Raw genomic sequence first — 25,838 nt, 5'->3', positions numbered from 1 at the left:
GTTTGGACTAAGGAAAACTGGTAAGAAAGCCGCTTTTTTTTTTTTTTTTAATTAGGCATAAATGTCGAAAGACTTTTCTGGATAGCTAATTGGGCAAGCTGAATGAACTTTCCATTATGAGAGAGCTCCAAATAGACTAAGACTATAAGCTTTTTAGTATGGAAATATGAGCAGCGGTAGGTGTGGATCAGCAAAGGAAACATACTGCAGCTCAAGACCAGCAGATGGTAGAAGAGAATAACAGCAGTAGCAATTCAGTGGCAAGTCATCACTAGCCAGATGACCGCCAGATGGCCTCAAAGAGCATCATTTACTTAGAAAATCCAAGAGAGATCTGAGATAATCTAAAAAATCAGCTCAGTGCTTTATGAGCTTCTGACATACTCAGTAAATGTTGAAGGGGGTGGAATGCTGAAGGAAGATCTACTTCAGATACATATTAACTATATAACCCTACAAAGGTCCTTTATAACTCTTGGCTTCAGTTCCCCATTTGAAAAAATTAAGGATTAGACCCAATGGTCTCTAAAGGTCCTTCTAGCTCTAAATACATGATTTTATAATCCTATGATACATCACAAATTATCAATGGTTCTGTAGTATCTGAAGCATACATTAAATCTAACATCAGATACTAACTGTATAACTCTAGGAAGTTACTTAAGCCTCTGTTTGCCTTAGTTTCACCATCTATAAAATGAAGATAAAATAGCACCTTCTTCCCAGGATCATTGTGAAGATCAAATGAAATAATAATTGTAAAACCCTCAGCACATAGTGAAATGTGGCACATAGTAAATACTATATAATTTTGGGGTATTGTTTCCTTTTAATTAATTGGTCTTATTTGGTTAATTGTTCCCCCCCCATCTCTACATTTAATTGTATTTTTTAATTTATGGAATAAAGCAAACATTTTCATATCATAGTGTGATAAAAAAGATGATTGTATATGAAATTGCATATTAGGTACAGCTTGTTATTCCTTTTAAATATATAATAATGTTATCATGTAGATTTTTTTCCTTTTTCTTTTCTTTTTTTTTTCCTTCCCTCCTCCTTCCCTACTATAGAGATGGTTACCATTATAAAAACATATGTGTATATACATGTAAAATCAATCTATATGTCTGTTTATCAGTTCTTTCTCTGGATACAGACAATGTCTTCCTTCATATGTCCTTTGTAGCTAATTTGGATATTAACAAAAGTGTAATTATTACTATTATTTTCTTGCTACATGTTTTTCATGGCCACACATGTTACTTAATGTGTGTTTCTTCCAATTCATGTTACCTGGACATGCATGCATTGTTTTCATCACAGTTAGAAACTGAGGGGAGAGAGTCTAAATAAGAAAAGGTCATTTTTTCCTGTTACTTTTGCTATGCTGTTTGGTTGAATGTCTTTTGCATTAATAAAATGTCTTTTAATTGATCTAATCCAGGAAAACACAACAGTGAGAATTTATGATCTATGACTCCAATAGACAATGAGCTCCCAAATGCCTTGGACCTAAAATAGCTTTCTAGAAGAAGACATATGACATATACAGTATTAAGAGATGTAGAGGAAGGGCCCCATCTTGTTAGCTATAGTACCTATGTAGGATTTTGAAGGAGATGAAGGTAGCTTAGGCATTATTTTATGGATAACTGAACTACTGGACAGAATATCCAAATTGATGAGGTGATAGATTTATTGAATCATTAAGAAACTCATCTTTTTTTTTTTTTTTTTTTTTTTCCTTTGGAGGAGAGTTGTAGAAGTCTGGGGTACCTAGGTGGTACTATGGATAGAGCATCAGGCCTAGAGTCAGGAAGAACTGATATTATATGAGCTTGGGCAAATCAGTTAACCTGTTTGCTTCACTTTCTGATTTGTAAAATCAACTAGAAAAGGAAATTGCAAACTACTCATATCTTTGCTAAAAAACAAAAAACAAACAAACAAAAAATGGGGTCATGGAAGGCGAAACAGAAACAAAATGATTCAATAACAACAATCAACAACAATTGCCACTGAGAAGAGTGATTATCTAGACCTAAAGGCATCCAACTACCACTCAGTATTGCCTTATCTTTGCCAGATAAGGTCCAAATGATGTACAGTTATCAGGCCAATAAGAAGGAACACACAGCTTTTAGTGTGGCGCCTCATTCCCAGTCTTTGCTCTTTGAAGAATGTCCCTGACTCAATTTATCATTTACTGCTAATGTAACCAATAAATTAATCAGGCTTAGTTTCCTGGCTTTTGCCGAGGTGCCAGTGACCCACATTACTATCAGTCTATGTATTACTGTTATGAACATGATATCTTGCCCTGGAGTAAACTAATTTTTTCTATTTGCCACAACACAGTAGTGGAAATGTCAGTCTACTCTTGTTGAACTTCCCCTACCTATTTAATTTCTTTTAACTGATCATGGAATCATAAATTAGGTAACTTAGAGGTCAAGATGACCAAAACTTCATTTTATAAATGAGAAAACTGAAGCTCAGATTGATTAAATGACTTGTATGATCATATAGCAAATGATCTTCATGTAAATTTTCTACTTAAGAAATCATTATTATTATTGTTGTTGTTATTTGTGTCATTTTTGTTTTACTTTTCCTTAAGTTTTTAGATAAACTTACTTGTTGAAAGTTTATTCCTACTGAGAAATATGCCAATTTCCATGTAAACTCTACTATCACATTTTGATTATAGGAAATGTTGTTTTTTTTAAATAAAAGAAAAAGAAAGATTATTCTAAATTTCTAAAGGGTCCATGATACAATGAATGTTAGGAACTTCTCTAAAGCAAATAGGGAAAGGATACTGTTCTTGTTCTCTGAAGCTAAACCTCAAGACAATGAGTCATTGCCCCAACTTGCCCTCCTCCCACTATAACTGAGATTTCAAGACCATAGATGTTTATAATCAACAAAGAATAATTACATGGTCTTACAGTAACATGAAAATCTTCTTATTCTCAGGATTTATTGAGCAGAGGCTTGTAACCTCATTTCCATTTGAGAAATCTAATTTTCTGATGACCATCCTCTGTATCTGTTTAAAGATTCTGAACACTCTAAACTCCCAGCAGGTGGTGACTGAGATGTCAGATAAGCTCCAGACAAACCTAGTGAATCACCTCCTGCTGGGCTTGAGCATAGGAAAAAAGGAGGGTTGGAAAAACAGTGAGTCTATCCAGTGTCTTTGCTGAGGACAAGGAGAAAGGAGAAAGGACCATTGCCAGGTCTTGACATTTTCCACTTTCCAGCAGGATAAAGGCTCTGTTTTGATTTCAATTTCTGCTTTTATGAAGAATCCAAGCTTTCTGCAATACTTTGGGGGAAAGCAGGATTGAAGTCATCTACCCTCAGAAGATGAAGGAGGTTATTTTTCTAAGAAAGAGAATAGATGAAAAACAATGAATAAAAGAATGGAGTGAGTGATAAAATGGCATTTTAAGGAACACACTGGCAAGTAATATAAGAGATTTGTACTTACCTCTAGCCAGGTAAGTCTTTCAAATCTTTTCACTAAAATTTTTTAAGGCAATTGGGCTCAGGTGTCTTGCCCACAGTCACACAGCTGGCAATAGTGTTAAATGTCTGAGGAAGACTTAGGTCTTCTTGACTTCAGGGCTTGTGCCCTATCCACTATGTCATTTAGCTGCCCCAGGTCATTCAAATTTTATTTCAAGAAGGGAAACTTATTTTGTTGAATAAAAACAATTTATCTCAAAAATTAATTTCACAATCATTGCAATTACAGCTTAATGCAGTACAGTAACTTATCACTTACCTGGAAATCTTAGTTTTCTGGAATAAAACTAAGAATAAAAAAGAAGCAAAAAGAATATCTGAACATCCAAAATTTATGCCACAGAATACACATACCCATATATGCTTTACTTTTTTGGAAGACAATTCCCATAGGCACTCATTAAGAATCTACTTATACATACATATATATCTATATATATCTATATATCTATATATAAACATATATATAGATATATAGATATATTTTGCTTTTGACCAAATTCTAACAAAGTTTGTTATCTGTTCTGACTGCCTAAAGTAATTGGAGATAGCAAATTAGTTTAGGGTGAATTATTTCTAGAGCAGCTGTTCTCAATTGTCTTCATGTCTTGACCTCAATGGCAATCTGGTGAAACCTATTTATCTTTTCTCAGAATAATATTTTAAATGTATAAGCAAAAATATATAGGATTATAAAAAAGCCAATTATATAGAAATACACTTATTAAAATCATTCAAAAAACAAGTCATGGACTCTAAAACTATCCACTGATCCCAAGTTAAGAATCTGTGTAATAAAGATCTATGCATATTGAAAAGAGGATGATGATATCAGTAAGATATTTCAAACAAAGGGAGGAAGACAGAAAAAAGTATAAAAAACAAACACAAAATAAAATTATTTGGAACTAGTTAGTATAAAGAAAATAAAATATGCTTATTCATGTCAACAGTCCCTAAAGACCTCACTGTATTATTTAATTTCATAGTGATGACACTGAATCATTGAAAAATGTTAAACTTTCCCTCAAAAATCTGGCTATATTCTAGCTTTCCAGTATATTGTATGACTTAGATGAAATAATTTCATTTTGTGAGGCCTCAGTTTCTCTATCTGAAAAATGAAGATAATGGATAAATTTAAGAGTTTTTCGTTTGTTAACTTTTTAGACCATTAGGGTTAAGTGACTTGCCTGGGATCATATAGATAATATCTGAGGGTGAATCAAACTCAAGGGTTAAGAGTTCTTAACATTATTTGTATCATAGATCCCTTTGACCATATGGGAAAGACTGGACACTCTTTCTTAACTTGATATTTTTAGAATCATAAAATAAAATACATAGTTTTACAAAAGAAACTGATTATAATTTGAAGCACATTATTAAAAAATAAAAATGACAACAAAACAAAAAAAGCAAGTCTGCATATACCTGAAGGCTATCAGGTAGAGAACATGTGGATACAATCTCTAAATCCCTTTCTTCCCTAGATCTCATCACTATGAGAAATGATTCATTTTGCCCTCTAGTCTCCAATCAGTGTTAAAAGTTTGATATTTTACATAAATAATATGGGGATAATTAGATAAGATAGATTCTTAGAATATGCCTTTATAATGGGCCTCAAACTTTAATGTGGTGTTCACTATTTGTTTACTACTTGTGAAGCTTAATTGCAAGTATGCTGACAATGATATTTTTATCCTCTTTTAGTCAAATTCCATGTTCAAACTCAGCATGGGTAGAATGCCTAGATGCGTTGAAAAGTCTCTCAATTTATTTTTGTACCTCTGGACCATTATCTCTTGTCCAACATGAGCAAGGGCCATTTTACAATTATCTTAAGACTACTTAGTGGAGATGCTCAATATTTAAACCAAAGTGTGACCTTCTGCATGATGCATAATTCTTGGCCCTCAAAAATAAGGTCCATCAACCAATGAGATACTGTCTTTACTATGCTTCTTTTGCATGGTAACCTAACACCTAAAAATAAGATCCTGAGAACCAGGAGCATGATCATAAGAAAGGTTTGTTTTCCACTTCATTAGAAGGGATGGTGGACCTTTTAGTAAAGTGCCATTAGCTTGGAGATCTGTATCAGTGAATTTTCTTGCCAATTGGGTAAATATAACCCCAGCATCACCCTGGAAAAAAACTTTCAATATATATATATATATGTATATATATATATGTAAAATTTACATAAAAAGTAGTTAAGGAGAAGTTGTAGATATCGGGATAATGTATTTGGGTACCATTTCTATTTGTGATTAGATTAATGAAGAATGGTTGATTGATTGAATGACAGTGACTCATTCATTTTCCATAAGCTACTCTATATATTTTCCACTCTGAACAACATGCCTCCCCCAGGACAAACTTATCACTTGAAATCTCATCATAGAAATTGATTCAGCTTTGATGCTTATCATCTTTTTAGTATCTAGATATCTTTTCCTTTTTAATGGAGGACTGGAAAACAAAGGAATAAACTTTCAAAGCCTTCCTTTTTAGAGAACTAAGAACTTTCCAAATAATATTTTTTTTTTTTTTAATCTTCCATCAGCTTTTCTGCTTGGTTTAATTTCATGAATATTATTTCTTTCCCTCAGTCTGCCAGTGGCTGGTGGCTATCCTCATTCAGTCCCCTTCCTCTTTCTCTTAGTACTTCTGACTATCAGTTTCCATTTATATATTTTATCCCCAAAGTAGACTGTAAATTCCTTGGGGACAAGAACTGTCTTTTTTTCTTTTTCTTATTTGCATTCTTAGTGCTAAACACAATTCCTGTAGGTGCTTAATAAATGTTTGTTGACTATTATGTGCTTCTATTGTGCAAAGCACTATGTTAAATACTGGGAATATTAATAGAAAAGGAAGATAGTCCCAGCTCTCTAAGTATGACCTCATATTCTAGATGGAAAAACAATACATGTGGAAGAGTTACTCTCAATTCTTAACTTCTCTTTAATTTGTATTACAATGCCTATGCTACCTCTTTATCTGTTAGAAACATGACTTTAACACTTCAACATATCTGTATTCTCATACTCATACTCATATTCAAAGATATGAGTACTCATTCTGTTATGTACATCATCCTTTATAGCTTTTTATCTTATGCAATTCTTGCCTGTGTCTCCCTATAAGGTCATCAAGTGGGTCCATTCAATATGCTGTGATTTTATTTTAGATCTCCTGGCATTTCATGAATACCAATGGAGCATATGTAGGCCACAGTTTTCCTTAATTCTTATTACATGAACAGAAAATTCCCCCTTTTTACTGATATAGCTCTATAATGATATCATAGGATTTTAAATCTAGACTTGAAAGGAAGCCAAGTCAATTTAGTTGAGGAGTTTAACCTATGATATATGAGTTTTCTTTTCTTTTCTTTTCTTTTTTTTTTTTTTTTGGTAGTAATTTGGTAATTAGATTTGAGCATAATTTGTTTTCTACATATTTTGTTTTATACATTTAAAACATACTGAGAAAGATTCCACATTCTCTGTCGGTATGAAAAGAAAAAAAAAGTAACTCCAAACTCCTGATTTAGTCCAACCTCCTCATTTTACAGATGAGGAAACTGAGGCACATAAACGTTAAGTGAGCTCACAGGTAAGTGAAAACTGTCTTTTTTCTTTGCCTTCTCTGTACTTAGCACAGTACTTAGCATGTTAGGTGCTTGATAATTGTTCATTGACTGACTGATAGAGATAGAATTTGCATTTAGATCCCATGTCTCTGAAGACCATGGCTCTTTCTCTGTATTCACAATTTCAGTTCTTTGGAGTCTTTAGAATTCAGTGACTAAATCCTGAAGCATGAATGGAATAATATTGAGGTCAAAAAGATGGGTCTTTACTTCAGGGAGAAGACTTGAATTATTAAAGCACTACACATTATTCCAAAGGTAATCAAGCCTGTTCTCCTCCTCCTATTCCATTCTGGGCCTGGCTCATTGTTTATGCATAGTGCTTGTTCAATATGTATGTGTTGACATGCCAGTTCTATGAGTTGACTATCCAAATGCATATCATAATCAGCGCAATGGATATTCCTCACTTACTCTTCTTTCCCTTATGTGGATAGTTAGGTTAGACTTCTTTTGAGTGATTATAAATCTCATTTAGGAGGCTTTTTTCTCTTCTTTGACTTGATACACTTTGTACAATGTCATCCACTGACAAGAACATCTGAAGGACCTGATTATCTACAGGGAAACTGTTCAATTTGGACTATAATATGGATGTTCTCACTGTTAATGGTAAATACATTTTGGCAAACATACATTTTTGTTTTTTTATGTCTTTGATATTAAAAGTCATAAGGGTTATCAAGTAAAGTTATCTATGATTTGGATGATCTTTTCATTTGTTAATGATGTTCATATTGGAAACACCATTTTTCTGTAGGTTAAATATATAATAAATTTCCTTTGTTGTAATTATATTTTTTATTTTATTTTCTTTTCCTTTTTTTTTTTTTTTTTTTGAGGCTGGGGTTAAGTGACTTGCCCAGGGTCACACAGCTAGGAAGTGTTAAGTGTCTGAGACCAGATTTGAACTTGGGTCCTCCTCAAATCAAGGCTGGTGCTCTATCCACTGCGCCACCTAGCTGCCCCTTAATTATATTTTTTAATCATTTCTACCCACCTCTTATTATCTTCCCAAAGCAAGCATTAATGATACAGGTATAATATTTCAGAATTATGTATGTTTTAGCATTTTAATTTTTTAACCAGAACTCATATTTTATAATCTATTTTTCAATGTCTTCTTTTATACTTACCCTTTCATTAAAGAGAGAGACAGACAGACACAGACAGAGTCAGAGACAGAAAGACACAAAGACATAGAAACAATAGAGAGATGCACAAACAAAGAAAGAGAGATAGAGATGCATCCCAGGTATAACTGGAAGAGAGAGGTAAAAGGAGACTTGTGAAGGGAATCAAATTGCCTTTCATATTTGACACTGTGAGTGACTCTTGGGCACTCATAATAGTATTCTTATGACTAATGGGTGAATTTTCACAGACTTGGTTTTTTTCTCCTCATTTTTAAATAACATTATCTTCTGTAATATTTTGAAGGACTTAAAATAGAGTTGCTATCCATCTATTGATTTAGAGTTTAGGAAAGAAGTTTATGAGCCAAAAGCATTGGGAAAAAAGTTTCCCCAAAAGGACTTTCTTATTAGGAGAGTTCCTACACAAGTATTGCTCATGTATAAAGTTTCAATATAATTCACAAACATAAATATTATGTATGAAAAAATAAGGTAATATGTAACTGCTAAACTATAGAAATCTAAAAAAAGGAGAAGATCTCTGGGTAATCTTATGAGAGACAATAATTGATCTAGGCCTTGAAGAATGGTTATGATTCAGTTAGGAATATATGAAAGGTAAGAGGCCATCAAAAAGAAAATGTTCCTAACTTTCAAGTACCTTTTTTGTAATTTTCTACCATAGTCACTTTTTTCTTCACATGCTCTCTATTTTTTTCATTCAAATGCATCAATTTTTGTAGCTCTTTATACAATTCCTATTTCTAGCAGGCCCAGAGACTGAATGTTTGGATAAGAAGTAGAAAAGAGGTCATAGAGAAAAGGAGAAAAAAGAAAATAGAAAGAATCATCTGCTAGAATCTATATCCTTAAGATTGTGGAGCCCACTTCAGGTAAATCAAGTTACTCATTCTCTTCTGACTATATATTATCCTTCCCTAGTTCAGTGCTCTCTGTGCTCTCAAAATATCTTCCCATTTTCTATCCAAACAAGAAAACAGACACTTCAACAGAGGCAGAAAAAAAGAAAAATTAATTTTGAAAAAATGATATCAAAATTGGATAGATGCTAAAAATGTTTATAATTTCATTTCACTAAATTTATCTACATCAGCTATGTCTTGTTCTGCTTGTTTTAGACCCTTAGCCAATTAATCAGTGGAGCAAGCTTACCTCATCTCTTAAGACTGTGTTTCTAAGGCGTTCCAATGAAGGGAATAGATATAGAAAATAGTAGTTCAATCCAATCACTGGTTAGTAGTGTTATCAATAAAAATGATAGTTAGAGGGATCTCATTTCAAAAAGTCTTGGGAAACAAGGGGGTTTTAGCAAGACATAAAAATGTGTAATACTTGAATTTTTACCACAGTCAAGACTGCTAGGTGCACTCAATGTGTAGCTTGATTTTATCTTTTCAATTCTGAAATTGTAGTAGATAATGAAATCATCCTTGGGGGGAAAAAAAAAAAGAAGAAGAAGGCTTCAAGCTGATAAAGACTCTAAAGAGTAAGAGAGGAATCTGGATCTGTTTGAAAATGTTTGAAGACAGAAGAATGTGACAGAAAAGAGAAGGAACAATTAATACTTGGGTGATAAGTGGTATACATAAGGCAATCTTTATAAGAAATAATTGTGAAGGAAATCTATGAATGAAAGAGCTGTTTGGACCTAAAAGATGATAGGTACCATAATGAAAGGTAATGTAGATCCATAGTACCCAGTAAGAGTAACAATAAAAAAAAAAAAAAAAAAAGAGTTGAGTAGTGATTAACTTTGTTAATTCTCTGTTTAGGGAGGCAGTTATTTTAATGTTCAGAAGTACAGGAGTATTTTCATGACATATAATGAAATATGGATATATATATATATATATATATATACACACACACACACACACACACACACACACATACATATGTATATATAAGAATATTCTAATATTTGCTGAACCTGATGATCTTTTCTAATGTCTAGTGAATTATATGATTCTTCAAGAAAGGATTATATAGCTGTGAACAAGAAACTGACGATCACATAAATTTGTTGTTAGTTTTCTTTTTTTTTTTTAGGTTAAATTTACAATTCTTCTAAACATATCTCATCTATATTCATCATGCTGTTCAAGAAAAATCTGATCAAAAGGAAAAAAAAACAAGAAAAAAAACAAGCAAATATAAAACACAGCAACAAAAGATGAAAATACTATGTTTTGATAGACACCCACTCTCTATAGTTATCTCTATGGATGCAAATGACATTTTCTATCACAAGATTATTACAATTGCCTTGAATCACTTCATTGTTGAAAAGGCCCAAGTCCATCACAGTTGATGATCACATAATCTTGTTTTTACTATATACAATGTTTATTTGTTTCGCTCATTTCACTTAGCAATAGTTCATGTAAGTCTTTCCAGGCTTTTGTTAAATCATCCTGCTCATCATTTCTTATAGAAAAATAATATTCCTTTACATTCATATAACATTACATATTCAGCTATTCTCCAACTGATGGGTTTCCGCTCAGTTTCCACTAAAAGGGCTGCTAGAAACATTTTTGCACATGTGAGTCCTTTCCCCTCTTTTATAATCTTTTAGCATATAGATTCAGTAGAAAAACTGCTGGCTCAAAGAGTATGCACAGTTGGACATAGTTTCAAATTGTTCTCCAGAATGGGTAGGATCAATTCACAACTCTAGCAACAGTGTATCTCAGTTTCTTCACATTTCCTCCAATATTTATTATTATCTTTTCTTATCATCTAGCCAATGAAAAGTAAGAAGTGGTACCTCAGAATTGTTTACTTTTCATTTCACTAATCAATAGTGATTTAGAGAATTTTTTCATATGATTTAAAATGACTTTAATTTCTTCATCTGAAAATTGTTTATATTTTTGGCTGGTTGTTTATTAGTCAATTAATCAGGTTCAACTCTGTGATTTCAAATACTTGCTGGCTTTTCATTTCCTTTTCCAGTTCATTTTGTAGAAGAAAAAAAAAAAAAACTGAGGCAAACAGGATTAAGTGACTTGCCCACCATCACACTGCTAATAAGTATCTAAGGTCATATTTGAACTCAGGTCTTCCAACTCCAGGATTGGCAGTGTTCTCCACTGTACCATCTACCTGTTTAGAACCTTGTAAACATAACCAAATGGCATTTAACTGAGAGGAGTGGGGAGAATAGAAAACCACTTACACACTATATAGTGTTGTAACATTAAAGCAGGAAGAAAGCCTTGAGTACTTCACAGGATTAAAAAAAGAAAAAAAAGAAAAAAAAGAAGAGAGGAAGCAATAAAAACTGCTACTCAGATTCTGCACAAATCACAAACTACAGGTAGCAAACTAGTTGAACTACAGCAAAATTTCTAATATTGTCAGTGAATGTTTGATTTGTATACCTATTTCATACACCTACATAACCATAATTGAGTAAAAGTTTCTCAGATTAAAAGGTTTGCAAATGGAAAAAGTTTAAGAAACCTTGAACTAGAGAATCTAGTTCAAGGTTCTTAACTCAAGGGTTCAAAAATTGTTTTAAAATATTTTAACAACTTTATGTCAATATAATTGATTTCATTGGCAATTCTCTATACTTTATTTTATTCATTTAAAAGTATTATTCTGAATATGGTTCAAAGACTTTACCAGATTGAAAAAGGGTAAATGACATAAAAATGATGTATGGCCTCATAAACATTATTAAAGTTTGGATAAGATTTGAATCACAATTTCAACATCCGCTTGTAAAAGAATATTTTATATAAAAGGAAAAACTAAAAGAGGTAAAAGAATGAGTAATATTACATCAAAAGAATATCAGCCTATTTGGGAAATAAGAAACAGAGGGTGAGGAATGATGGAGAATATTTGGGGATAGGATCAATGATATATAAAAATTGATATTGTAATCATAATACATATTACCTGGACAGAGGGAAGAGATAGATAAAGAATTTGAAAAGCAAGTTATAAATCTGTCATGGAATCATGGAGATGGAAAATTTCTGTTATCCATAACAATCGAAAAATTCCTTCTTTGACAAAAGTCCAGTAGCTATCTATTATTAGATATTTATTCTTGTTTTCTTTTAAATAAATAAATAGTATTTATTTAAATAAATAAATAGTATTTATTCTTGTTTTCTTTTAAATAGGAGAATAGGAGAAAATTGGGAAAGCAATAAGAGAAACTCCTATTTCGGACCTGATTTTGACTAACAAAAAGACATTGGTTGCTGAAGTAGAAATTATGGCAACATTGAAAGAGAAGAAATCTTTTTTAAAAAATAGGAAGTTGATGCCAAATTCATATGCCCTGTAAATATGACCATATTGTTTGAAAATAAAATTATATTTTTTCAAAGTTAAATAAGACCTGGAAGCATTTATCCACAAAAAAATGTGCTCAATGATTTTTTTTTATAGCGGCATTATTTGTTAAGGAACAGGCCAATTCTTCGAGAGCCTCCAACGTCTGAAGGAGTTGCAGGGCAGTTTTGCTGACACAGGTGTTGTGAACTGAAAAAGAGATAAATTGGAGGCAAAGGGAAGAGGAAAGAGGTCAGACAATGCAATGGCCTCTTGGTCAGAGAGGTCAGAGAACAGCAACTGCCTCTCAGTCTCTTTGTACCATCCTATCACATTCTGCAGGTCTGCATTAGATCTCCAGCAGCCATTGTCAGGTGGCTCCCATGTAATTCAGCAGCTCCCATGTATTCCAACATTATTTATATTAAAAAACTCCCCAAAAATCTCAAAACATCAAACCAAAACCAAAATCTTACTCAAAACTGGAAGCAGCCTAAATGTCTGAATTTAAAATAAGTTTGTTGAATACCAATATGGTGGTTGTATGATGTAATAGATAAAGAACTCTCCCTGGATGGAGGTTCTGGGTTTGTTTTCTTCTTCTGACATAATGTCTAAATGACTTTGTCAATCTACTTAATTTCTGAGTCCCCTAGGAATTTCTCTAAGACCAGAAGATGTAAACAAAGAGTTTACTCATTATGATTTTCCATCCCAAAGAAATGGAATCTCTCTTTCAATATATGTAGATAGATAGAGAGGGAGGGGGAAGGAAAAGGGGAAGGAGGAAGGGAGAGAGGGAGAGAGAGAGAGCATTTAGTAGATAAACATAGATTTTAAATTCCCAGTTACTTGTCTGGTTTTTCAACCTAATTTTGGCTCTTCCTCCTTCTATTGCTGTACAGACCCCCCTAGGCTGGATATCTTTTGTTTCTGCCACTTGAACCTAGACCACAAAGCACTGCAGGAAAAGGTCTGGAAGTTGGTGAATTTCAAGGCCCTTTAGGATTCTCTAAATTCTGCTCTACTTATATCTGAATTTATGCATTTTTTTTTTTTTTTACCATACATACCCCTAAATTGCACCTTTTTTTTTTTTTCTTCCTGTTGCCATGTATGATTTTCTTCTGCCTTTTGGGGGGTTTGGTGGCATTCAGGGAGGAGTTAGTTCACTCTGAGTTCATTCTATTGAGGAGCTATATTGTCTACACCTAGGGTATGTGGAAGGCAGAAAACTTTAGTCTTCTCATCTCTCTGATTTTATTTCTTGAGAATTTTGCCTTGGGTAAAGTTGTCTTCTAATTCTTTAGATTTTACTCTGATTATGGTATCGAGAGAGAGTCAAAAAGATCTGAGCATCTCAGATATTCATTATATGACCATGATAAAGTCATTTTGTAATTATGGGTCTCAGTTAAATTATCTGTAAAATAATAATGTTATCTTCAGTGATTCTTAAGTTCCCTTATAGCTCTAAGCACTATAGTTTATGATGTTTGGTACATATTTTCATGCAAAATTACAAAAATCTTACTAGGAATCCATAATGAGTTTTTCTAGTTATTAAACTCTTACAGAAACATTCTCTTGTGGACAATAATGACCTGTACTTATTTTTTTATTAATCAGTCACTAATTCAATCAACAAATATTTATTGGGAACACACTCAACCTCTCTAGTCCTCAATTCCCTTTTTTAAAAATTAATTTTATAATTATAACTTTTTTTGACAATACATATGCATAGTTAAATTTTTTTTACAACATTATCCCTTGTACTCCCTTTTGTTCTGAATTTTCCCCTCCTTCCCTCTACCCCCTCCCCTAGATGGCAGGCATTCCTATACATATTAAATATGTTACAGTATATCCTAGATACAATTATATGTGCAGAACCAAATTTTGTTGTTGTTGTTGTTGTTGTTGTTGTTGCAAAGGAAGAATTGGATTCGGAAGGTAAAAATAACCTGGGAAGAAGAACAAAAAATGCTAACAGTTTACACTCATTTCCCAGTGTTCCTTCTCTGGGTGTAGCTGATTCTGTCCATCATTTATCAATTGGAACTGGATTAGACCTTCTCTTTGTTGAAGATATCAACTTCCATCAGAATACATCCTCATACAGTATTGTTGAAGTGTATAATGATCTCCTAGTTCTTCTCATTTCACTCAGCATCAGTTATTGTAATTCTCTCTAAGCCTCTGTATTCATCCTGCTGGTCATTTCTTACAGAACGATAATATTCCATAACATTCATATATTATACTTTACCCAACCATTCTCCAATTGATGGGCATCCATTCATTTTCCAGTTTCTAGCCACTACAAAAAGGGCTTCCACAAACATTTTGGCACATACAGGTACCTTTCCCTTCTTTAGTATTTCCTTGGGATATAAGCCCAGTTGTAGCACTGCTGAATCAAAGGGTATTCACAGTTTGATAACTTTTTGGGTATGATTCCAGATTGCTCTCCAGAATGGTTGGATTCTTCCACAACTCCATCAGCAATGCATGAGTGTCCCAGTTTTCCCACATCCCCTCCAACATTCATCATTATTTGTTCCTGTCATCTTAGCCAATCTGACAGGTGTGTAGTGGTATCTCAGAGTTTTCTTAATTTGCATTTCTCTGATCAATAGTGATTTGGATATAGTTTCAATTTCATCATTTGAAAATTGTCTGTTCATATCCTTTAACCATTTATCAATTGGAGAATGGCTTGATTTCTTATAAATTAGAGTCAATTCTCTGTATAATTTGGAGACGAGGCCTTTATCAGAACTTTTAACTGTAAAAATGTTTTCCCAATTTGTTACTTCCCTTCTAATCTTGTTTGCATTCGTTTTGTTTGTACAAAAGCTTTTTAATTTGATGTAATCAAAATTTTCTATTTTGTGATCAATAATGATCTCTAGTTCTCCTTTGGTCACAAATTCCTTCCTCCTCCTCAAGTCTGAGAGGTAAACTATCCTCTGCTCCTCTAATTTATTTATGATCTCGTTCTTAATGCCTAAATCATGGACCCATTTTGATATTATCTTAGTATGTAGTATTAAGTGTGGGTCCATGCCTGGTTTCTGCCATAAAATATAATTTTCCAGTTTTCTCAGCAGTTTTTGTCAAATAATGAATTCTTATCCCAAAAGTTGATATCTTTGGGTTTGTCAAACACTAGATTGGTATTTTTTATTCATTATCTTGTCCTGTGAACCTAACCTATTCCACTGATCAACTAGTCTGTTTCTTAGCCAATACCAAATGGTTTTGGTGACTGTGTTTATAATATAGTTTAGATCAGGTACAGCTAGGCCACCTTCATCTCTTAAAAAATTACAAGAAGATAACAGAACTTGAGATCATCTGGTTTGATTTTTTTTAATTTTATAGCTGAAGAAACTGAAGCCAGAGGGCTTAAGTGATTTTCCATGATGATCTAAAAACAAAAGGATCTGAGACAGCATTTGAACTTAGGTCATTAGTCTCTTAGTGGAGGACACTTTTCCCTTGTACTGATTTTAAGGTATCAAGAAAAAATAGATCATCTCTAGCATTCCTTCTAGCTCTTAAATGTTCTATGATTCTAATAAAGCTCATGCAAATATTTTCAACAGATTTTGCAGGTTTTATTTAGGAAGCATTAGAACAGAACATTAGGATTAAAAGTTGTCAACTCTAGATTTATTTCCTCTTTTTTTTTTTTTTTTTTTCCATTCTTCATATTCAACTCTTCTACCAATTGTGCTGTGCCTTTTTGAATAATAACAAAAGGCCCCTGTTTCTCCTTTTTGGAGGATGTCCTTGAAACTCTGCTCACAATTTGTTGGAATTAACCCCTGGGTCCAATCAGAGCTTTCCATGCCTTAAAAGCTATCTTTTCAATTTTCTGCTTTTCCCATTATAAACACTCTGCCAATCATCATAAACCCTAAGCACTTTGCAATATGGAAACATTTTACTTTTGGGAGGTAAAGGATTGCCAATGGCTGATAGACCAGTGCTGATGATTATGCTTACAGTTAGATAGAAGGAAATTAATGAGTGTTGTTGAACAGTGTTAATATCAAAATAAAAATATTGGTACTGAAACTCAGCTATGTTTTCTTACGTGTTTGACCATGTACAAATGACTTAATGATTCTGGGCCTCAATTTCTTCATGTGCAAAAGCAAAGTTCCTGACAGTTCTAAACCTATGATCCTATGAACCAAAGTTCCTATTTTTAAATATATTATCTTAAAATACATCAATATAAGACTCAGGATGAAAAAAATGATTTAAGAATAGGAGTGAAGGAGAATTAGAGGTATGGTGTATTCTTGAAAAGAAAAATAATATTAAAGACTTCTACTTTTTTGATAACTTTCTTTCCTAGTTTTTGCACTCATAATGAAGCATTCCCACAAATAGTTGGTCACAATAATATGCTTTTTAAATTTAGATCAAAACAATTGATCCATAAAATACAAACCTGAACATAAGGCTATTGGAAACTTTGACAATGTGGAAATAGAGAGTAAAGAGATAAAGAGATAAGCCAATTATTGTAAAGTCTGGTCCTTTAAAGGTCTAAATAGCAGTAAAAAAATAATTTAATAGAAAACATAACATAGAAGAGCTAATATCAAAGATCAGTTTCAAGGAACTTAACATGAACAAATTGTTTTATGTTTTTTATATGGAAATGCATAACATATGTTTAAGATTGGTTTCATTAATTAGCTCAAAAGAAAGATTGGGGCAGAGTTGAGTATAATTTGAATACACAAAAGAACATTGTCTAGGAAAAGATAAAAATAGTAATTATTTTTTACAAATGAGTACAGAGGAAGAACTGACATCAAGGCATTAGAGTGGAGAAGGAGGGCTGGTAGTTTTGATAATCTACTCATATGAGAAATGGGTTAAATAAGCAGCATCACTATACTATAAAGTGTTTAGCATCCTCTAAAATCTATAAAGAAATAGGGGGGAGGAAAGACAGAGGGAATTAAATAAGGAGATAGAGAATCTGTAGAGCAATGGTAGTGGAACAAAGTGACTAGATTAATGGGAAAGGGATAAAGGGGGTAAAGGGTAGCATAAGATAAGGTGGGGATAGAGAAGGGTTGTTTAGATTAATAAGGTTGGGATAAAGAGGGAAGGGTAAGGGAGAAAGATAAGGGAGAATGTATGGCTAGGGGAAAGTTAAGTAATAACAAGGCAAGTTAAGGAGCAGAATTAAAGCAGAAGAATTAGCAGGCATAGGAAAGAACAGATATACAAAAACAATACAAAAATCAGGAGTAGAATTTAGTATAAAAAAGTCGGGCTAGTATTTATTGATTTAAACAAAGTCAAACTAAAAGAGTCAGTCAAGAGAGAAATATGGCAACCATATTATTGGTTTAGACATATGTCTACATATGGCTAAATACATATGGATATAAATGTGAGTATATAAGCATATAGATATGTGTGTATATATATGGGTCTACATACATGTGTGTGTATATATATAGGTCTACATACATGTAGATATATGTATATATGTATGGGTCTATGGATGGTATGAATATGGCAGAACATTCTGAGCTCTTATTGGTTTTATCAGTCATAGTCAGATGCTTGATTCTAACATAGTGATGTTATTTTGGTCCTCTTTGAAAAGGAAGGATGATATATATATATATATGCACACACACATACACACACACACATATGTATATGTGTGTGTGTGTGTATGTGTGTGTGTGTGTGTATATATACACCTGTGCTTAATTGTAAGTGTTAATTGCCTTGAAATTCTCGACCTTTTGTTCTTCCATATGAATTTTGTTGTTATTTTTTCTAGGTCCTTAAAATTTTTTCTTTGGAGTCTGATTGGTGTAGCACTAAATAAATAGATCAGTTTGGGAGTATTGTCATCTTTATTATATTCGCTCAGCCTATTTAAGAGCACTTAATGCCTTTCCAATTTTAAAATCTGACTTTATTTTTGTGGCTAGTGTTTTGTAATCATTCCCAAATATTTTATACTATCAACAGTTATTTTGAATGGAATTTCTCTTTGTATCTCTTGCTGTTGGATTTTGTTGATGTATAAAAATGCTGAGGATTTAAGTGGATTTTAAGTGGATTTATTTTGTATCCTGTAACTTTGCTAAAGTTATGGACTATTTCTAATAGCTTTTATTAGAATCTCTGGGTTCTCTAAGTATACATCATATCATCTGCAAAGAGTGATAGTTTGGTTTCCTCATTACCTACTCTAATTCCTTTCTCTCTTTCTCCACTTATTGCTGAGACTAGTGTTTCTAATACAATGTTAAATAGTAATGGTGATAGTGGGCAACCTTGTTTCACTCATGATCGTACTGGGAAAAGTTCCAGTTTGTCTCCATTACATATGAAGCTTACTGATAGTTTTAAATATATGCTCCTGACCATTTTAAGGAATAGTCCATTTATTCCATACTCTCAAGTGTTCTTAGTAGAAATGGATGTTGAATTTTATCAAATGCTTTTTCTGCATCTATTGAAATGATCATATTGTTTTTGCTAATTTGATTATTTATATGGTCAATTATACTAATAGTTTTCTGTAAAGGTCCTATTGTCTCTTCAATTATAATCCTTCTCTGGGAGGAGATCTCTTTTCTGTAAAATATTTTCTTCTGTGAGCAGGTTTCTTAGGAAGCTTCTGGATCTTTCAGCCAGACTCTCCTTCCAGACCACTGTCTAAACTCAAACTCCCAGTCAGACTAACTCCAGGCTCAATGCTGCCTCTTTTATCCTCCCAGAGAATGGGTATGTGAGAACTCAGGGGCTTGTGGGAAAATTACTTCAACCAATGAACATGTTCCTTTTAAAGGTTGTGAAAACTCCTTTTCAGAAATTCAAAGGTGTAAAATCCCCCTAAAGGCCAGAACTAAAGATGTGAATTCTGAGCTAGAGAATTGCCCAGACAAGCTGAGTTCTCACCTTGTAATCTTAACATCTCCCCCTTTCTTTTGATTTAGAACATAGGGTAGTCATGACATTGAAAAATAAATCCATCAATATGGGAGGTATTACACATAATTACATAAATTACATAAATACATAGTAACATAACACATGCTAGAAGTATGTAACAAATAACATGATCAAATAATCATAAATTGAGAATTTATACATGTCCATAAGTCCATTGTCCATTAGTCTCATCTTGTGTTAGGAAATCCAATGATTCCTGCTGGTTTTAAAGTTCTTTAACATTCTTATCTTGTGTTAGGGAATCTTAAACAGTCTCTTTATCAGCCATGCTCTTTCAGTGTCAGCTGTTTCTTAGATCTTCTCCTTTGTTTTGAGGTTTTTCTCTTTTTCTGTCTCTCTCTGATGGACAAGGTGAATATGACTCGTTGGCACCCATCTGATTCTTTCTCCATCTGAAGAAATACAAGCAAACCCTCTCCCTCAAGCAGTTAACCTATCTGGTCCCTTCCATTCACCACTTTCTGGGTCTCTCCACATCACCTGGTGATTATCTAAGGACAGTGGAGCTGCTCTCACTGGACACTGCTCTTCTGGTGGATTATAAAACCTGTCTGCCAGAGCCAGTGCATCTTTGTCAAAAATTAAAAAATCAATAGTATAGAGAACTAAATTTAGAAGTTCTCTAAGGTTACCTGTGGCTCCCCCTTTCTTTTATTTTTGGAGGAGTGTCTTAATGTCTCTGTTTCTTCTCTCTACTATTGCCTGACCTTGTGAATTAAAAGTTATGCCAGTGATGTATAAAATCTTATACTGCACACAAAAGTGTGCAACATGTTTAGAAGTATATGCAGGTCTATTATTTGTTTTTATTTCTTATGGCAGACTCATAATTGCAAATGCTTGGATCAGGAATTCAGTGACCACTCGGGCTGTCTCTTTTGCTGTTAGCACTGCAAAAGTGAATCCTGAAAAGGTATCTACTACCACATGGATAAAAGACAGATGACCAAAAGATTTATAATGGGTCACATCCATTTGCCAGATTTCATTGAGTCTCAAACCCCGAGGGGGAGGGAGTGCAGAAGGATGGTAAGAAAGGCAAGCTGTACAGCCTTTTGCTATGCTCTAGCTTCTTTTTTTTATCCTAAATTGCAAACACAAAAGCACAAGCAGCCTGATGATATTTAAAATGAGATTCTTGGACTTCCTGAAATAAAGGAGTATTGGCTAACATGGTTAGAAGGTGATCTGTCTTTGAATTTCCATGAAAAATAGGACCTGGAAGTCCACTATGTGAGTGGACATGCAAGATATAAATCTTGCCTGGATGCTTTCTCACTTGCTCTTGAAGTTCCTTAAAGAAATGATAAATATTAGAGGCTGCAAATTTTATTTGGGCTGTGGCAATTCTTTGTACTACACCTACTGAAAGAATAGGCTGAGTCAGTAATTATATTTACGTCTCCTGGGTAATAAGTAAGAGCTAGCATGATAGCAAATAATTAATTCTGCTGAGTGGACTGAAAAGGAGTCCTGACTACTCTCTTTATGGTTAAATCATGAGAGTATACAGCACAAATATTTTCTTTGGAGGTGTCTGTAAAGATTGTTGGTCCTTTAAGAGGAACCTTAAAAACCTTTTCTTCAAAAATCCATTGCCAATTATGTAGTAGCCGGGTTATCTTTAATGGAGACCCATGTGCACAATTTGGAGCTGTGGCCAATAAAATTTGCCATTCTGGGATGGTCTCACAGCATACATTAATTTGTGCATTAGTATAGAATGTGTATATTTTTTCAGGACTTATCCCAGATAATTGTACTACTCTCTTAATATCCTTTAATAAAATTCTAGCCACAAGCACTGGGTAAGAAGCAAGGCTTTGTTCTGGTTGTGCTGGGAGGTTCACCCACTCGATCACACTGTCTTCTTGATGAAGGACTGCTGTAGGTGCCTCTTTTGTAGCAAAAACTGATATTTCCAAGGGTTTTTGAGTGACTCTTTCAACCACATTGGATAAAGCCAGTTCAACTTCTCTCAAAGCCTCTTGTGCTTCTTTTGTAAGCTGGTGTGGTGAATTTAAAGCACTGTCTCCCTTTAAAATGTCATATAGAGGTTGCAGTTGATTGGTAGTTAAGCCTAACACTGGACTCATCCATTGGAGACCTCCTATTAATTTTTGGAAATCATTTAAGGTGTCCAACTTCTCTGTTCTTAAAGAAAGCTTTTGTACTATGAGTGTCTTAGGATATACTTTATATCCTAAATATTGAAAAGGAGCATGTTTTTGAATTTTTTCTGTAGCTATATGCAGTTTATAGTACTTTAGTGTTTCCATGGTCTTTGTAGACATGCTTCTAACATTTGTTCCTCAGGTGCACATTCCAAAATATCATCCATATAATGTAACAATATTACTTTTGGAAATGCTTTTCTTACTTGAGCAAGAGCAGCAGCAACATATATTTGGAATATAGTAGGGCTATTTTTCATTCTCTGTGACAAAACTGTCCATTCATATCTTTTATAGGGTTCAGCCAAATTAACACCAGGGACTGAAAAAGCAAATCTTTTCATATCCTCCTGATCTAGAAGGACAGAATAGAAACAATCCTTAATGTCTATAACCCAAAGAGAACCATTCTCTAGGCAATTGAGTGGGGGATGGAAGTCCAGGTTTAAGACTTCCCATAGTTTCTATCTGTTCATTTACTCTTCTTAGATCAGTTAATATCCTCCATTTTCCAGATTTCTTTTTCACAACAAATACTGGGGAATTCCAAGGACTTAGAGAAAGCCACAAGTGTCCTTGGTCAAGTTGTTCTTGCACTATGTCTAATAAGGCCTGAATTTCATCACTTCTTAAGGGCCACTGTTCTACCCACACTGGTGAATCAGTCTTCCACTGAATAGGAACCAGTGAAAGTGCAGGTAGGCCTTCAACAGCAGCCCTGCCTAAAAAGCCGAAGTCCTTATTTATAATTCTATCTTCTGTAAAATATCTCTTCCCCATAGATTGATGGAGACTTTTTCAACCAAGGATTAAAAACTCCTGTTTCACCTTCAAATATCCATCTCAAAGGCATAGCACTAACTTCTGCTGCTATTGATCCTCCTACCCCAGACATGTAGGTGTCTGCCTTAATCTTTGGCCAGTGATTGGGCCAATTGGCACCTCTAATAACTGTATGATCTGTACCCATGTCTACCCAATCCTTCTAATGGTATTCCATTTATATAAATAGTAAGCATAGGTCAGTCAGCTGTCACAGCTACTATCCAATATATTCCTGGATTTTGTTCATTAGAGTCAGAATCTGGGTGACTATCACCAGATTGCTTATTAGGGGTATGTAACAATAAGCCTGATGCTACTACTTCTCCTGGTTGATAAATCACAAGTTGTCTACCTGTGTTAGTGACTGGGATATTAGCTACATGTTCTCCAGTTTCCCACATAAGTGTATGGATGAACACTGTTTTGTAAGCATTCTCAGAAGGTGAAATGGTCAAGCCTACTGTGCCTGGAGGCAAGGGATCCATAGGCTGAACAGGAATAGATTTCACTTCTCCAGGGAATATCTCAGTAGTCTCTACTACATACAACTCTATTTTTCCTAATTTCAATCCCTTTCTTCCATCTGATTGCCTATTGGCTGATTGATCATGTCTTGAATTTCTCTGGATGTAACCTCGACTACCATCCTGCCCCACATTGGGCACCAAATTTTAAAGGTCCTGTTGTCTCTTCAATTATAATCCTTCTCTGAGAGGAGATCTCTTTTCTGTAAAATATTTTCCTCTGTGAGCAGGTTTCTTAGGAAGCTTCTGGATCTTTCAGCCAGACTCTCCTTCCAGACCACTGTCTAAACTCAAACTCCCAGTCAGACTACTCCAGGCTCAATGCTGCCTCTTTTATCCTCCCAGAGAATGGTCATGTGAGAACTCAGGGGCTTGTGGGAAAATTACTTCAACCAACGAACTTGTTCCTTTTAAAGGTTATGTAAACTCCTTTTCAGAAATTCAAAGGTATAAAATCCCCCTAAAGGCCAAAACTAAAGGTGTGAATTCTGAGCTAGAGAATTGCCCAGACAACCTGAATTCTCACCATGTAATCCTAACAGTTTTCCTAATATTAAACCAGCCCTACATTCCTGGTATAAATCCTACTTGATCATGGGGTATTATCCTGGGGATGATTTACTGTAGTCTTTTTGCTAATATCTTATTTAAGATTTTAGCATCAATATTCATTAAAGAGATTGGGCTATAGTTTTCTTTCTCAGTTTTCAACCTGCCTGCTTTAGGTATCAGTACCATGTCTGTGTCATAAAAGGAATTTGGTAGGACTCCTTCATTCCCTATTTTTTCAAATAGTTTATATAACATTGGGACTAATTGTTCTTTAAATGTTTAGTAGAATTCACATGTAAATCCATCTAGTCCTAGGGATTTTTTCTTAGGGAGTTGATTAATAGCTTGTACTATTTCTTTTTCTGAAAGGGGAATATTTAAGCAATTTACTTTCTCCTCCTCTGTTAATCTGGGAAGCCTAGATTTTTGGAGGTAGTCATCCATTTCACTTAGGTTATCAAATTTATTGGTATAAAATTGGGCAAAGTAATTCCTTATTATTTCTCTAATTTCCTCTTCATTTGGTGGAAAGTTCCCCCTTTTCATTTTTAAGACTAACGATTTGATTTTCCTCTTTCCTTTTTCTGATCAGATTTACCAAAGGTTTATCTATTTTATTGGTTTTTTCATAAATCCAACTCTTAGTTTTATTTATTAATTCAATAATTTTTTTACTTTTAATATTATTAATTTCTCCTTTTTAAAATTAATTTTATAATTATAAAAATTTTTTTTGACAGTACATATGCATGAGTAATTTTTTTTTTTTTTATAACATTATCCCTTGTATGGATTTTTCCAAAATTTCCCGTCCCTCCCTCTATTCCCTCCCCTAGATAACAGGCAATCCCATACATATTAAATGTGTTACAGTATAACCTAGAGGCAATATATGTGTGTAAATCCAATTTTCTTGTTGCACGATAAGAATTGGATTCTGAAGGCATAAGTAACCTGGGTAGATAGACAGTAGTGCTAACAGTTTACATTCAATTCCTAGTGTTCCTTCTCTGAGTGTAGCTGTTTCTGTCCATCATTGGTCAACTGGAAGTGATTTGTATCTTCTTTATGTTGACGATATCCACTTCCATCAGAATATATCTTCATACAGTATTGTTGTTGAAGTATATAATGATCTTCTGGTTCTGCTCATTTCACTCAGCATCAGGTGATGTAAGTCTCTCCAAACCTCTCTGTATTCATCCTGCTGGTCATTTCTTACAGAGCAATAATATTCCATAACATTCATGTACCATAATTTACCCAACCATTCTCCAATTGATGGACATCCATTCATTTTCCAGTTTCTAGCCACTACAAAAAGATCTGCCACAAACATTTTGAAACATACAGGTCCCTTTCTCATCTTTAGTATTTCTTTGGGATATAAGCTCAGTAGTAGCACTGCTGGATCAAAGGGTATGCACAGTTTGATAACTTTTTGGGCATTGCTCCAAATTGATCTCCAGAATGGCTGGATTCTTTTACAACTCCACCAACAATGCATGAGTGTCCCAGTTTCCCCACATCCCCTCCAACATTCATCATTATTTGTTCCTGTCATCTTAGCCAATCTGACAGGTGTGTAGTGGTATCTCAGAGTTTTCTTAATTTGCATTTCTCTGATCAGTAGTGATTTGGAACACTATTTCATATGAGTGGATATAGTTTCAATTTCATCATCTGAGAATTGTCTGTTTCATATCCTTTGACCATTTATCAATTGGAGAATGGTTTGATTTCTTATAAATTAGGTTCAGTTCTCTATATATTTTGGAAAAGAGGCCTTTATCATCATCTTTAATTGTAAAAATATTTTCCCAATTTTTTACTTCCCTTCTAATCTTGTTTGCATTCGTTTTGTTTGTACAAAAGCTTTTTAATTTGGTGTAATCAAAATCTTCTATTTTTGTGATCAATAATGATTTCTAGTTCTCCTCTGGTCATAAATTCCTTTCTCCTCCACAGGTCTGAAAGGTAGACTATCCTCTGTTCCTCTAATCTATTTATGATCTCATTATTTATGCCTAAATCATGGATTCATTTTGATGTTATCTTGGTGTATGGTGTTAAGTTTAATTTCTCCTTTTAA

This window comes from Sminthopsis crassicaudata, chromosome 3 (genome assembly GCF_048593235.1).
Source record: "Sminthopsis crassicaudata isolate SCR6 chromosome 3, ASM4859323v1, whole genome shotgun sequence".
NCBI lineage: Eukaryota > Metazoa > Chordata > Mammalia > Dasyuromorphia > Dasyuridae > Sminthopsis > Sminthopsis crassicaudata.
This window is presented reverse-complemented; position numbering follows the sequence as displayed.